This window comes from Oryctolagus cuniculus, chromosome 14 (assembly GCF_051225735.1).
Source record: "Oryctolagus cuniculus isolate XC-2025 breed Fujian yellow rabbit chromosome 14, ASM5122573v1, whole genome shotgun sequence".
In the NCBI taxonomy this organism is placed as follows: Eukaryota; Metazoa; Chordata; class Mammalia; order Lagomorpha; family Leporidae; genus Oryctolagus; species Oryctolagus cuniculus.
This window is the reverse complement of record NC_142880.1, coordinates 65,921,683-65,934,320: the sequence shown is the minus strand read 5'-3', so window position 1 is coordinate 65,934,320 and position 12,638 is coordinate 65,921,683. Positions and strand designations below refer to the sequence as shown.

Sequence of the window (12,638 nt, the reverse complement as noted above, 5' to 3'; positions counted from 1 at the left end):
CTCCCTAGAGGGCAAAGATTATCTGGGTCAATGCATAGTAGAAAACCAGTAGATATTCAGATTCTTAGTATTGTACCAAATAGCCTGATGTTTTAACTTTCAGTCTGGTAACCCAAACAGATATATTAAAGTGGATTAGAAAAAATCTGCTAGTATTTTCTTCTTGATACTCTGAGGACAGAAATAGAATTTAAATTTGGGGTTGTCCTGGGTGGGTGGGGATTACTCTGTGAGTTCTTTCTGTCAGGCAGCTAAGAATCAACCAAACTGGTCAGCACATACTCAGTACTTATTTGCTGGCACTGGTCATAGTAGTAACTTACTTGAGGCTCACAACATCCCTTTGACATAGATGCTAGTGCTGTCCTCATTCAATAAATGAGAAAGCAGAGGCATAAAGTCATATAATGTAAATGATGGAGCTGACGTTTGAAGTCAGGAAGTCAGTCTGTAGAGTGTGTATTAGTAGACTGTCGCAAGTACTTCCTAGGTTCTGGAGTGGTGCTCAACAGTGCCAAAGTACCTAAGAGCATCTATTTCAGACAAAGATCTTTACTGTTAGGTTTTGCAAGGTAAAAAGCTATCCCATGGGGAATGGTGCTTCTCTACAGAGACTGTGTCTATATAAGGGCACTTCAAAAACTTTGTGAAAAATGGAGTTGAAAGATAACTATTTTGGTGCAAGAATTTTTTTTTAAAAAAGATTTATTTAATTATTTTGGAAGAGTTACATAGAGAAGGAGAGACAGAGAGATCCATCTTCCATCTGCTGGTTAACTCCCCAGATGGCCTTAATGGGCAGTGTTGGGCCAAGCTGAAGCCAGGAGCCAGGAGCTTCACCTGGGTCTCCTACGTGGGTAGCAGCAGCCCAAACACTCGGACCATCTTCATTGCTTTTCCGAGGTTATTAGCAGGGAGCTTGATCTGAAGTGGAACAACCAAGACACAAACTGGTGCCCATATGGGTGCTAACATTGTAGGTGGTGGCTTTACCCTCTATAGCACACCACAGCCCCAGGTGCAGACAATTTTGAAAGCTGGGCATACAGGAGTCTTGTATGTTCATGGAAATATGCATTATGAGAAAACAATAAATTGACTTCTAGATCTTTTTTGAACCAAAATAAGATTATCTTTTAATTTTATTTTTTTCTTCAAATCTTTTGAAGTACTCTCATATGTATGTATGTAATCTACATATTAACTGTGACAAGCAGGATAGTCTCTTTCGGCCCTTCACCTCATCAAAATGTCCTTGTTCTAATCCTTGTAGCCTGTAGACAGGGCAAATGGGAATTAGATTGCAGATAGAGTTAAGATTTCATGTCAGTTGACCTTGAATTGGGAGATTATCTTGGATTATTAGTGGGTCCAATGGAATCACAAGGGGCTTTAAAAATGGAATCAGGTTGCAGAATAACAATCAGTGTTAGACTTGTGAAATGTGAGAAAGATTGACCAGTTTCTGTAAGCATTAAGATGGACAGGATTCCATGCTTAGCCTTGTGGGCAGCGTCTAGCAGAAATAAGCAAGGAATTGAATTCTTCTCTTAGGGTCTCCAGAAGGGAATGCAACCCTGACATTTTGATTTTAGCCCCAAATACTGACATTTTGATTTTAAAGAGACCTAAAGAATTATAAGATCATGGTTTTTAAACCCAAATCTTTGGTAATTGGTTATATTGGCAGTAGGAAATGGATCCATTTACTTAGTTACTTGCTCATTTATTTTTCCGTATGTGGAGAGCTGATAGTTTTTCTGGTGGCCTGGGAGATAGGAGGGAAATATACAAACAAATATATGAAGAAACTCTATTTCATGTAGGAGTTGACTCCAGAGGTTTTTAAATTAAAAAGTGAATTCCAGATTTATTCAAATAATTTCAGTATTGTGAAATGGTTCTTTATAACTTATTTTGAATGTCCAACATATGAACATAGTTCAAGATTTAACCCAGTCCAGAAGGGCATCTGATGCAAAGCATGTATGAGTATTTGCGTTTCAAGATTGCTTCTGAGGCTTCAAGGACAGAAACAGGATTTTACGTCTGTTTCTGTCTTTATCAGCTACAATTTTACTTTTTGGACTACCTGGTTCCCCTCCTCAGAGGCATTACTCTTACTGCATTGTGCATGTCCTTCATGAGGTTTCATTTTTATGAGAGTTTATACTTATGTATAATCTCTTTCATTTATTACAAACAATAACATACTAGACATACTGCATGTTTTCATTGATTTCCATCTTATTCAGTAAGAGTTTCATGGTAATGAAAAATGAGCTAAATAGAGTATGAATAGAATTGTTGAAAAGGGGACAATGTGTGATTTCCCTCGTTTCATACAGGCACATCATAAATGTGAATACATCCAGGGAAACTCAGAGTGAAGAGTATGTGATTAACACAAAATACATACTCACATTGTTTATTTAAAAATTAATGATTAGGGTGCTGTGGGGCAGTGGGTTAAAGCCCTGGCCTGCGGTGCCAGCATCCCATGTAGGTGCTGGTTTGGTCCTGGCTGCTCCACTTCCTATCAAGCTTCCTGCTAGTGTGCCTGGGAGAGCAGTGGAGGATGGCTCAGGAGCTTGGGCCCCTGTGCCCATGTGGGAGACTCCTGGCTTTGGCTTGGCCTGGCCCCAGTTGTTGCAGTTATTTGGGGGAATAAAACAGTAGATGGAAGACCTCTCTCTTAGTCTCTATCCCTGTAGCTGTGCCTTTCAAATACATAAAGTAAATCTTTTTTAAAAATTAATGATTAAATTTAGGTGACTGAATAACCAAGCTAAAATCTCACTTGTAGTCTATGAGTTTATTGCTTATACTACAGGGAAGAGAACATACATACTTGGGGTCTGAGTTCTGACTGAAACTTGGCTCTTAGATCTTAGGTTTTAGATCTTGAAGCCTACACAAGAATAGTAGAAGGTAGGGATAAAACGAACTACTGATGTCAAAGTTGCAGATATATGAGCTAGAGACTTGAACACGGCTTTAGCAGAAAATGGTCTTTTGTATGGGGAAACCACAGGAATTGGACAGTGTTTTTATACTTGTATAGCTTAACCTATAATTAAAAAGTGAATGTTAGAGAACTGAGGCTCTCAGTAACTGAACTGCTGTATATGACAATGTTGAGAGGTGTTTATGTTCTGGCCAGAGCTGTATCCTTGTAGACACAGTGCCCATTACATAATTTCCTCCCCCAATGGGAATTTATTACAACAGATACAGAAATAAGTACTTATTCTAGTGGAAATATTTCTTAAGTATTTATTCACCCCAAGTGAAGTGAAGTACTGTAGGTGATTAATTGCTAAGCCTTGGAGAGGGAGGAGATGGAGACAATGATTCCCTGCCCAGAGTCTTGAATTTGCTTTGATGGGCAATGGGTTTTGTGATAGTATAGCTATAGCAATACTCTTCAAGTGCAAGTGACAAAATATAGCACAGAATGGACAAAGAGCTTCTTATCCCACATGGGCACCAAGCCCAGCATTCTGGGCATTGGGAGACTGGAGATAGTGTCTTTGGCATGGACCTTTAAGTTCTTCTTCTTCTTCTTTTTAAGATTTATTTATTTTATTTTAAAGTAGAGTTATGGATGGACACACATACACACATACACATGTGCGCACACACGCATACACATACACACAGATTAATCTTCTATACTCTGGAGGCTGGGACTGGGCCAGAATGAAGCCAGGACTCAGTAGCCCCATCTCAGTTTCCCATGTGGGTGGCATGGGCTCAAGGACCTGGGCCATCTTCTGCTGCTTTCCCAGGCACATTAGCAGAGAGCTGGATCAGAAGTAAAGCAGCTGTGACTTGAACCGGGGCCCATAAGGAAGCCGTGTTGCAAGTGGCAGCCTAACCTGCTACACCACAGCACTGGCCGCCCAAGCATTTGAGTTAATTTTTTTTTTTTTAAGATTTATTTATTTATTTGAAAGGCAGAGTTACAGAGGGGCAGAGGCGCAGAGAGAGAGAGAGAGAGAGAAAGAATTCTTCCATCCACTGGTTCACTCCCCAAATGGCTGCAATGGCCGGAGTTGCGCCGATCCGAAGCCAGGAACCAGGAGCTTCCTCCAGGTCTCCCACATGCGTGCAGGGGCCCAAGCATCTGGGCCATCTTCTACTTCTTTCCCAGGCCACAGCAGAGAGCTGAATCAGAAGTAGAGCAGCTGGGACTTGAACTGGTGCCCATATGGGTTGCTGGTACTGCGGGCAGTGGCTCTACCTGCTATGCAACAGAGCCAGCTCCATGTGAGTTCTTAGAATGGGTATCATTTGTGGAGGCAACTGAGGGACTTCTTCAAGAACCATTATTCTTAGTGAAATAAGCCAGTCCCTAAAAAATAAATACCATGTTTTCCCTGATCTGTAGTAACTAATAGAGTACAAAAAAGTGTGGTGTATAATGCTTTGCATTGCAATATGCATAAAATCATTCCTGTGCATAAACTGTTGAGAAGAAATAGCTTAAAGTTTAAATGAACTTAATTTCTATCTTGTAACCACACAGGACATATTTAGATGTTACATTATCATTGGTTTTATTTCATTGAAAGAAATTATATATGAGTAATTGACCAAAAAACTGTATATGGGTGAAATGGCCATTTATACATTAAATTATTGTTTATAGCCATTGTCTGTATTCCTACTGACTTATGAATTTTTACTTTTATTTTTACTTTTTACTTTTATTTTTGCTTTTATTCGGTGAGGTATTCAGCCTTTCTACTGTGATGTAATTTAAAATGTTATCTCAAAAGCTAAAAAAAAAAAAAAAGAAGTGGGAAGGAGGGTGGCAAGAAGGGAAGAAGGAAAGGAATATCATGTTCTTAGACTACCTATAAACCACATTGAATCTATTAAAATTAATTAAAATTAAAAGAAGAAATACCCCCCCCAAAGAGGTTATAGCTCCTCTAACTGAATTTTTATAGAAATGGATATTATGTCTGCCTGGGGGGATAGTTTGTTTTCCTAGTATTATAAAGTATGAACTGATGACAAATCATTAATGGAAGCTACTGTTAGGAAAGTAAGAGTTGATGAAATTAAAACAAATATTTTGAGGAGAAGAAAAGTTCTGTCAGGGTGGTCACACATAATGAACTTGCATACCTCATCCTATACTCCTGTATATTCTTTATAAAAGTGAGGTGAGGCGATTTTGCCCCTTGTATATTTTTATATCTTAAAATTATTAGTAAGGCCGGCGCCGCGGCTCACTAGGCTAATCCTCCACCTGCGGCGCCAGTACTCTGGGTTCTAGTCCTGGTCGGGGCGCCGGATTCTGTCCCGGTTGCCCCTCTTCCAGGCCAAGCTCTCTGCTGTGGCCTGGGAGTGCAGTGGAGGATGGCCCAAGTGCTTGGGCCCTGCACCTGCATGGGAGACCAGGAGAAGTACCTGGCTCCTGGCTTTGAATCGGCGCAATGCGCTGGCCGTAGCAGTCATTTGGGGACTGAACCAACGGAAGGAAGGCCTTTCTGTCTCTCTCTCTCACTGTCTAACTCTGCCTGTCAAAAAAAAATTAGTAAAAAAGGCTTTGAGAGTTTATAATGATACCAGTATTATTATTGATGACTAATAAGCAGTCACTCTCTTTATTAATTTGTCAATAACTACATTTATTGAGCAATTGCTATGTATCAGGTACTGTGTTTTGTGCTTTACATGTATTTGTTCATTAACGTCCAAGCCACTCAACAGAAATCATATGGTAAGGAGTTTTTGTCTGTAAATATTTTCAAGCAACTGTAAGCACCTTCTGTCCCAAATGTAGAGAAGATTCCTACTTTGGAGGAATGTGAAACAGTTAAGTGTCAGATCCTTTCTATGTAAGCACCTAGGATTCCACCATTGTAAGATCATGTACAGACCTGGGTATTTGGAGTGTTGAGAATATTTGCCAGTGGCCAATGAAGAGTTATTTTTCCTCTCTGGCTTCTGAGTAGCTGTTGGTGTAGTTTGGAAATGATGAAGACAGTCACTGCATGCTGCTGTTGCTGAATGGCATCAAAGCATCCTTGCTCTGTTTTCTAGGCAGTGCGTAGCTGTGATTAAATCAGTTTATAGAGCAAATTGGAGGTCTGTTGAGAAGCTCTGTCTAATTTCTTCTAAGATCTCTGAGCCTTTTTCATGTTACAGATTTGCGCTCAACCTTTTAACCTTTTAAGCATTATCTCTGAGATACAATGAAGGCTTAACATGACAAGTTTAGATCGTCCAGATGCCTTGTAATATGGCTGGTATATAAGCAATAAATTGACACTTGTTGAAAAATAATTTTGTTGGAGAAGTATGGTATTACTGTAATTTCTTGGGGGAGGGGGTCAGAATAATTGTAAATAACTGAAAAATAACCGCTGATCTTACAAGGAGTAGACACATAAAGAAACAACCAACTGAATGTGGTATCACTACGATGATGGAGATAATAACCCAGTGTGGCAAAATGGAGGGAGAATGACTTTTACGCATTGGAGTTTCAGAAGAGTGGTTATAATTCAACTGGGTTTTGAAGGACAAATAAGATGCGCCACCAAGCAGTGAAAAGAAAAAAAAAAATTTTCTTCAGGAAGAAGATACATTCTGTGACTTTGACCTGAAAGAGAATGGCACAACAGGTCACAGACCTGGGGAAGTTCACAGCTTTAGCAGTGTGCTGGTGGTGGCATGGGGGCAGTAAACAGTTGTGCTGGAGTGGTGTGTAACTGTGTGTGCAAGCAAAGGTTTATGACCAAGAGACGGAAATTGAGAGTATCCTACAAAGAGGCTAAATTGAGGATTTCTTTTTTTTTCTTTTTTTCAGTATAACAACTCGTAATTTCAAATAATGGGCCATGATTATTGACTTTAGGGGTTTTCAGAAATAAATAAAAATGATCTGCAAAACATGGACAGAAAGTTGGTGTTTCTCTCCCTCTCTCCCTCTCTCCCTCTCTCCCTCCTTCCCTCCCTCCTTCTTCTCCCCTTCCCCTTCTCTCTCCCCTTCCCTCCCTCCCTCCCTTACTCACTCCCCCTTTTTCTTTTTTGCTTTATGAACAAAAGTAAAAGGGTCAATTAGAAGTTCCCTGATGTGCAGAATAGCAAAATGTTTCTGCAGCTAGAGACCCAGGATCCATATCTTCATATAAAGGCAGTAGAGAATGGAATGTTTTGTTTTATTTTTTGCCAGCAACATCCCAATACACGATAGCGAACACTACTGTGTGGTCATCTCTAAGTGGACATGGAGCTTCCCATTGAGGCCTCAGAATTGCTCTTCTGGGAGCCCTATCTGCAGCTCTGTGACATCTTGCATACAGAGACTAGTTCACATTGTGCCAGTGACTACGAGTGTCCCTACTGCTTCATTCCTAAGACAGCGAGGGACTTGAGGGCAAGGTTCTCACGTGAGGGTTCTCTATGGCATAAATTGGCTTGCCTTAAATGCTGGATGCATGAATTCCAGTCATGGGTCATCCTGGATGAAGGAAGATTAGTGTGACCTTGGGTTTCATGTGGGTGGCCACACTCACCCTCCTTGTCCAAACTGACATCAACAGGCCCTAATGTTGACTGCATGACTGTTAGAAAAAAAATTCAGCTGAAGAGGCTGATATACCTCTCTGATCTGAATCCCCCCCCCCTTTTTTTTTTTTTACCTTTTTTAGAGAGAAGTGGAAGAGTAGATTTTTTTTTCCTTGAAAGGTAATGGGAGAAAGAGAGAGAACACTTCCAACTTCCATCCACTAATTCACTCCCCAGATGCCTACAACAGCTTGGACTGAGCCAGGCTGAGGTCTGGAAGCTGGGAATTCAATTCAGGTCTCCCATGAGGGAGGCGAGAACCCAATTACTTGAGCCATCACTGTTGCCTTCCAGGGTTTGTCTGCATTAGCAGAAGGCTGGGGTCAGGAGCCAGAGCTGGAAATTGAACCCAGGTACTCACATGTGGGACATGGGTGTCTTAATTGGCATCTTAACCACTAAACCTCGGGAAGAGTAGTCTTTTGATTACAAAGCCAGGGGTTTATTAAAACGCCTAAGATTTTTCTTGGGGAGGGCTCACCATCTCTTTGCACTTTCACACTGTTCTGTGCTTCTTGCTCTCTTCACAGAGCCACTTACCTCACACTTTTCCAGCAGAATCTCTAATCTCTGCATCCCATCCAGTTTTACCCATCTCCTTCCCCATTCCACAGAGGTAAGGAACACCCAGCCCATGGGCTGTATAAAGCCTGTGAATTCAGTTGGTCTTGCCTTGCTGAGGCAGCTGCAGGTGGGACTCAGAATTTAATAAACATAGAGCAGGCTAATTTTTAAGTTGGTAGTTTTATATGGCTCCTGAACAATGTTATAAATATCCAAAAGGCCCTTGGCAGAAAAAAAAAATGTTCCCTACTCTTTTTGGGAACTTTTTCTGTCACTGACTGACATACTAACTTCATCAGTGCCAAGGTGCTAGAGTTCAGAAATTTAATTTGCATTTTAATAAAGAATTGGTGGACTTGGTGAAAATATAGGATTAACCCAAAGGAGACAGAATATTCCAGGGCTTTTTGTCCTGTCTCATATCAGGTCCCTGTTGAACCTGGGTTCAGAAGTTCATTATCCAAGCCAGCTCAGATGAACAGAGTTGCTACCCCTAAACACCCTCCATTTTATATGCTCTCCAAGAGCAAAACAGCCCAACATGAGCAATCCCCCTAACCAGATAGAAATGGAGGATAGTAAAACAATTTCTTCTCCTCCCACAACTGGCTGAGAGTTTATTTTTTTAAAGTATAGAAGGACACTAATTATGAATGAAATAAAATACATCAAAAGAATCTTCTTAATTAGCTTAAATAACGATTGTAACCATCAGAAATGAGTCATCCTGAAAACACACGTAATTGCAAACTCCTGTGTTGTGGGAAGTTTAGAGACTGAGACCTGCATTATGAGAGAGGGAGAGAAGGCGCTAGAGTGAGTTCTGTTGTGATGAAGTAATAATTTTTGCCACTACTGAGTAAGGCAGTTGATGATTGAGTGAATGAGAGGCATTTGATACTCAGTTATGTGCAATCTTCACCACACAGTCAACATGAGGGAGCTTCAAAAAGTTCGTGGAAAAATAGAATTTATTTGGTGACGATTTTTTTTGAGGTCCAAGCATAGTTTTTTCATAATATTCATTTTCTATGAACTTTTTGAATATTCTTCATATGCATGGATTTTGAATTTTTTCACTAAAATAAAATCTTATAATTCCCTCCACAAATTTTTTGAAATCTCTTTATACATAGGCACAAGCACCGTGTTATCCTTCCTCCTTGTCATCTGGGAAAATAAGAAATTGGAAGTTGATACTAGAATTAAGTGGATCATTGAAGCTTAGCACTGACTTTGGACAAAACTGTTAAACAGACTTTGATTTTTCTTGCTGCCTATTCTTCCTCCTTGATTATTCTTTTTAATTGTACAATTCTCTTATCAAAACTTTCCTTGGAGAGAAGTTTTCTTTTCTTTTCTTTTTTTTTTTTTTTTAAGATTTCTTTATTTGAAAGAGTTACACAGAGAGAGAGGAGAGGCAGAGAGAGAGATCAATCTTCCATCCGATGGTTCACTCCCCAATTGACCGCAACGGTCAGATCTGGGCCAATCCGAAGTCAGGAGCCAGGAGCTTCCTCTGGGTCTCCCATGCAACGCTGTCATCCCATTTGGGCACTGGTTCAAGTCCCAGCTGTTCCACTTCAGATTCAACTCCCTGCTAATATGCCTGGGAAAGCAGCAGAGGATGACCCAAGTCCTTGGGCCGCTGCCCCCGCATGGGAGACCTGGAAGAAACTCCTGGCTCCTGGTTTCAGATTGGCTCAGCTGTGGCCATTGTGGCCACTTAGGTAGTAAACCAGCAGATGGAAGACCACCACCCCTCTCTCTATTTGTCCCTGCCTCTCTCTGTAACTCTGTATTTCAAATAAATAAAATAAATCTTTAAAAAATAATGAAAGAGTTCCTATAGCTTAAGCAGCTCACGGCCTCTAAGCTGGTGGTATTGGAGAGAACACAGTTGTTGAATAATGATATTAGTCAGGTTTGCATTACTCTAATGAAATGTGTGAAACAACTAACTCATAAAGAGAAAATATTTATTTAGCTAACAGATTTGGAGCTTCAAGGACATGATGCCTGCATTAGATCATTTCTCATGAGGACCACGTGGCAAATAGTAGATGGCAATAGTAGAGTATGCATCAAAGCAAGTGATTAAACCTCAAGCCAGAAGAGGAAAGAGAAGGAACACAGACACACTCTCTGACTCACTCAGTATGATCACAAAACCCTCTTAAGCACATGCTCTCAGTGACCTAAGAACCTCTCAGTGGGATCCACCTCTTAAAGGTCAACATCTCCCAAAACTACTGTGCTGGGGACCAGGACTTTAATGTATGATCTTTAGGGACACTCAACATCCAAACTGATGCAATCAGGCAGTTCTAATTCTGGTGTGACTTTCAGCTAATGTTATGGAATTCAGTTTTTTTTTTTATTTTATTTTTTTAAAGGATTTTATTTATTTAAAAGGGTTACAGAGAGAAGTAGAGACAGAGGTCTCCCATCTGCTGGTTCATTCCCAGATGACCGCAATGGCCTGAGCCGTGCCAATTCGAAGCCAGGAGCCAGGAGCTTCTTCCGGATCTCCCACGAGGGTGCAGGGGCCCAAGGACTTGGGCCATTTTGTACTGCTTTCTTAGGCCATAGCAGAGAGCTGGATCTGAAGAGGAGCAGGCAGGACTAGAACCGGTGCCCATATGGGATGCTGATGCTCCAGGCCAGGGCTTTCACCTGCTGTGCGACAGCGCCGGCCCCTCAGTTTGTTTACTTTAAAGAGGGGAAAATATTGAATTCTACATCAGCTGATTGACCGCACCCATTTAGAGTATGCTTAGCACCTAGCACGGTGCCTGCCACAAAGCAGAGGCTTGGCAAATAACCTATCAATCTGGGCGTTTGTTTCCGAACAGTCAGAACTGGAGAGCAGGTGGTGAGATGGTTTGTAAAGTTCCGTCATATGCCCAAGATAGGGTAAAATGATCTTTGGCTTCAAAAGAATTTAAGAAGAAAAATATATTTGAAAATGTGTTTTATTTCATGCATATCCAAGCAAAGCCATAAATCTCGCTAAGTTTTTGAGACTATAAGATAAACAACTTCTTAAGAGTTAATTGTCAAATGGTAATTGAAATTCCAGTGGATGAAATAATATTTTAGAATTTGGAATTCTGGCAAGTCTTCCTATGGTCAAGTTCAGCAGGAGATATTTTAGATGTACTTATCTCCTCCGGTGCAGAGCTGGGAGAGAGGGACATGCAGAGGAGCACTATGTGAGTCATGCCGAAGAAGAGGGTAAAACAGCCTCTGCATACGAGCCTGATCTGTTGCCTCACCCTCTAAATCAGAAACAAAGGGTACTGGACCTGTAGACTGATTTCAGAGGCTTTGCTGATAAATCTAAAGCCAGGTCATTGAGAAGAAACTTCATATAGCGTTTCTGAGTGGGGCTATTTTTTTTTTTTTAATTTCAGCTTCTTAGGTTGTTAAGAAGTTATTGGATTTGTGGAATTTGTATTATTTCTTCCAGATATGTGTTGTCAGATGTAGAACCGACTAATGCTTATTTGGATTTCACTATTTAAAATCTTAACCTTTAAATTTCATATAACATATGGCTCAGTATGTAAATATTGAACTTAATAGAAGTTGTTTGTATTTCTATTTTTAGATGCGGGAAGCTAGAATAACAATCACTTGACCCAGTGTTTTTCATGAACAATTCACGGACATGGGAAAGGCCAGAGCATGGCAATGCTCCATGAAGATGCTTCTCTTATTAAACTTAGGAAATCTTTCACCGGGGGAAATCCATCCAATTTGCCTCAGAGATATTCAGAATCACCCGCCCAGGGGCTTGCACTGTGGCACAGCAGGTTAAGCTGCTGCTTGCTATGCTGGCATCCCATAGTGGAGTGCTGGTTTCAAGTCCTGGCAGCTCCATTTCTGATCCATCTCCCTGATAATGCACCTGGGAAAGCATTGAAACTTGGAACAAGTTGTTTGGGCCCTGCCACCTCTGTGGGAGATCTGGATGGAGTTGTGTGTTACTGGCTGCGGCTTGGACCAGCTCTAGACCTTGTAGCCACTTGGGGAGTGACCCAGCAGACAGAAGATCTCTCTGTGTGTCTCTCTCCCTCTTGCTCTGTTACTCTGCCTTTCAAATTAATAAATAAATCTTAAAAGAAGTGCACCTATTCAAATCACATGCAGTATTTTCTGTGGTCTTTGCTCAATTAATTTTAAGTATATTTTAATTAAAAAGATATATTATGCTTTTTATTATCTTTCAGGTTTTACAATAAATGCAAACTTAAAATGCTTTTTTCTCTTTGTACTTTTCTCAGAGGTGTGGTGAGCATCAAGAAAGAATAGTTTTGGCCGGTGCCATGGCTCACTAGGCTAATCCTCTGCCTGCGGCGCCGGCACACTGGGTTCTAGTCCCGGTCGGGGCACCGGATTCTGTCCCGTTTACTCCTCTTCCAGTCCAGCTCTCTGCCATGGCCCAGGAGTGCAGTGGAGGATGGCCCAAGTGCTTGGGC

At 40.9% G+C, this 12,638-nt stretch overlaps 1 long non-coding RNA gene across 1 annotated transcript in view; it reads left to right on the top strand.

The window, feature by feature from the left end:
- LOC138845185 (uncharacterized) overlaps positions 1-12,312 on the top strand; it is a 62,518-nt gene extending 50,206 nt beyond the window's left edge. The window contains exon 3 of the long non-coding RNA XR_011382015.2: positions 11,768-12,312. This is a non-coding gene — a long non-coding RNA (uncharacterized LOC138845185). The remainder of the gene's footprint in view (positions 1-11,767) is intronic.
- Positions 12,313-12,638: the final 326 nt, after the last annotated feature.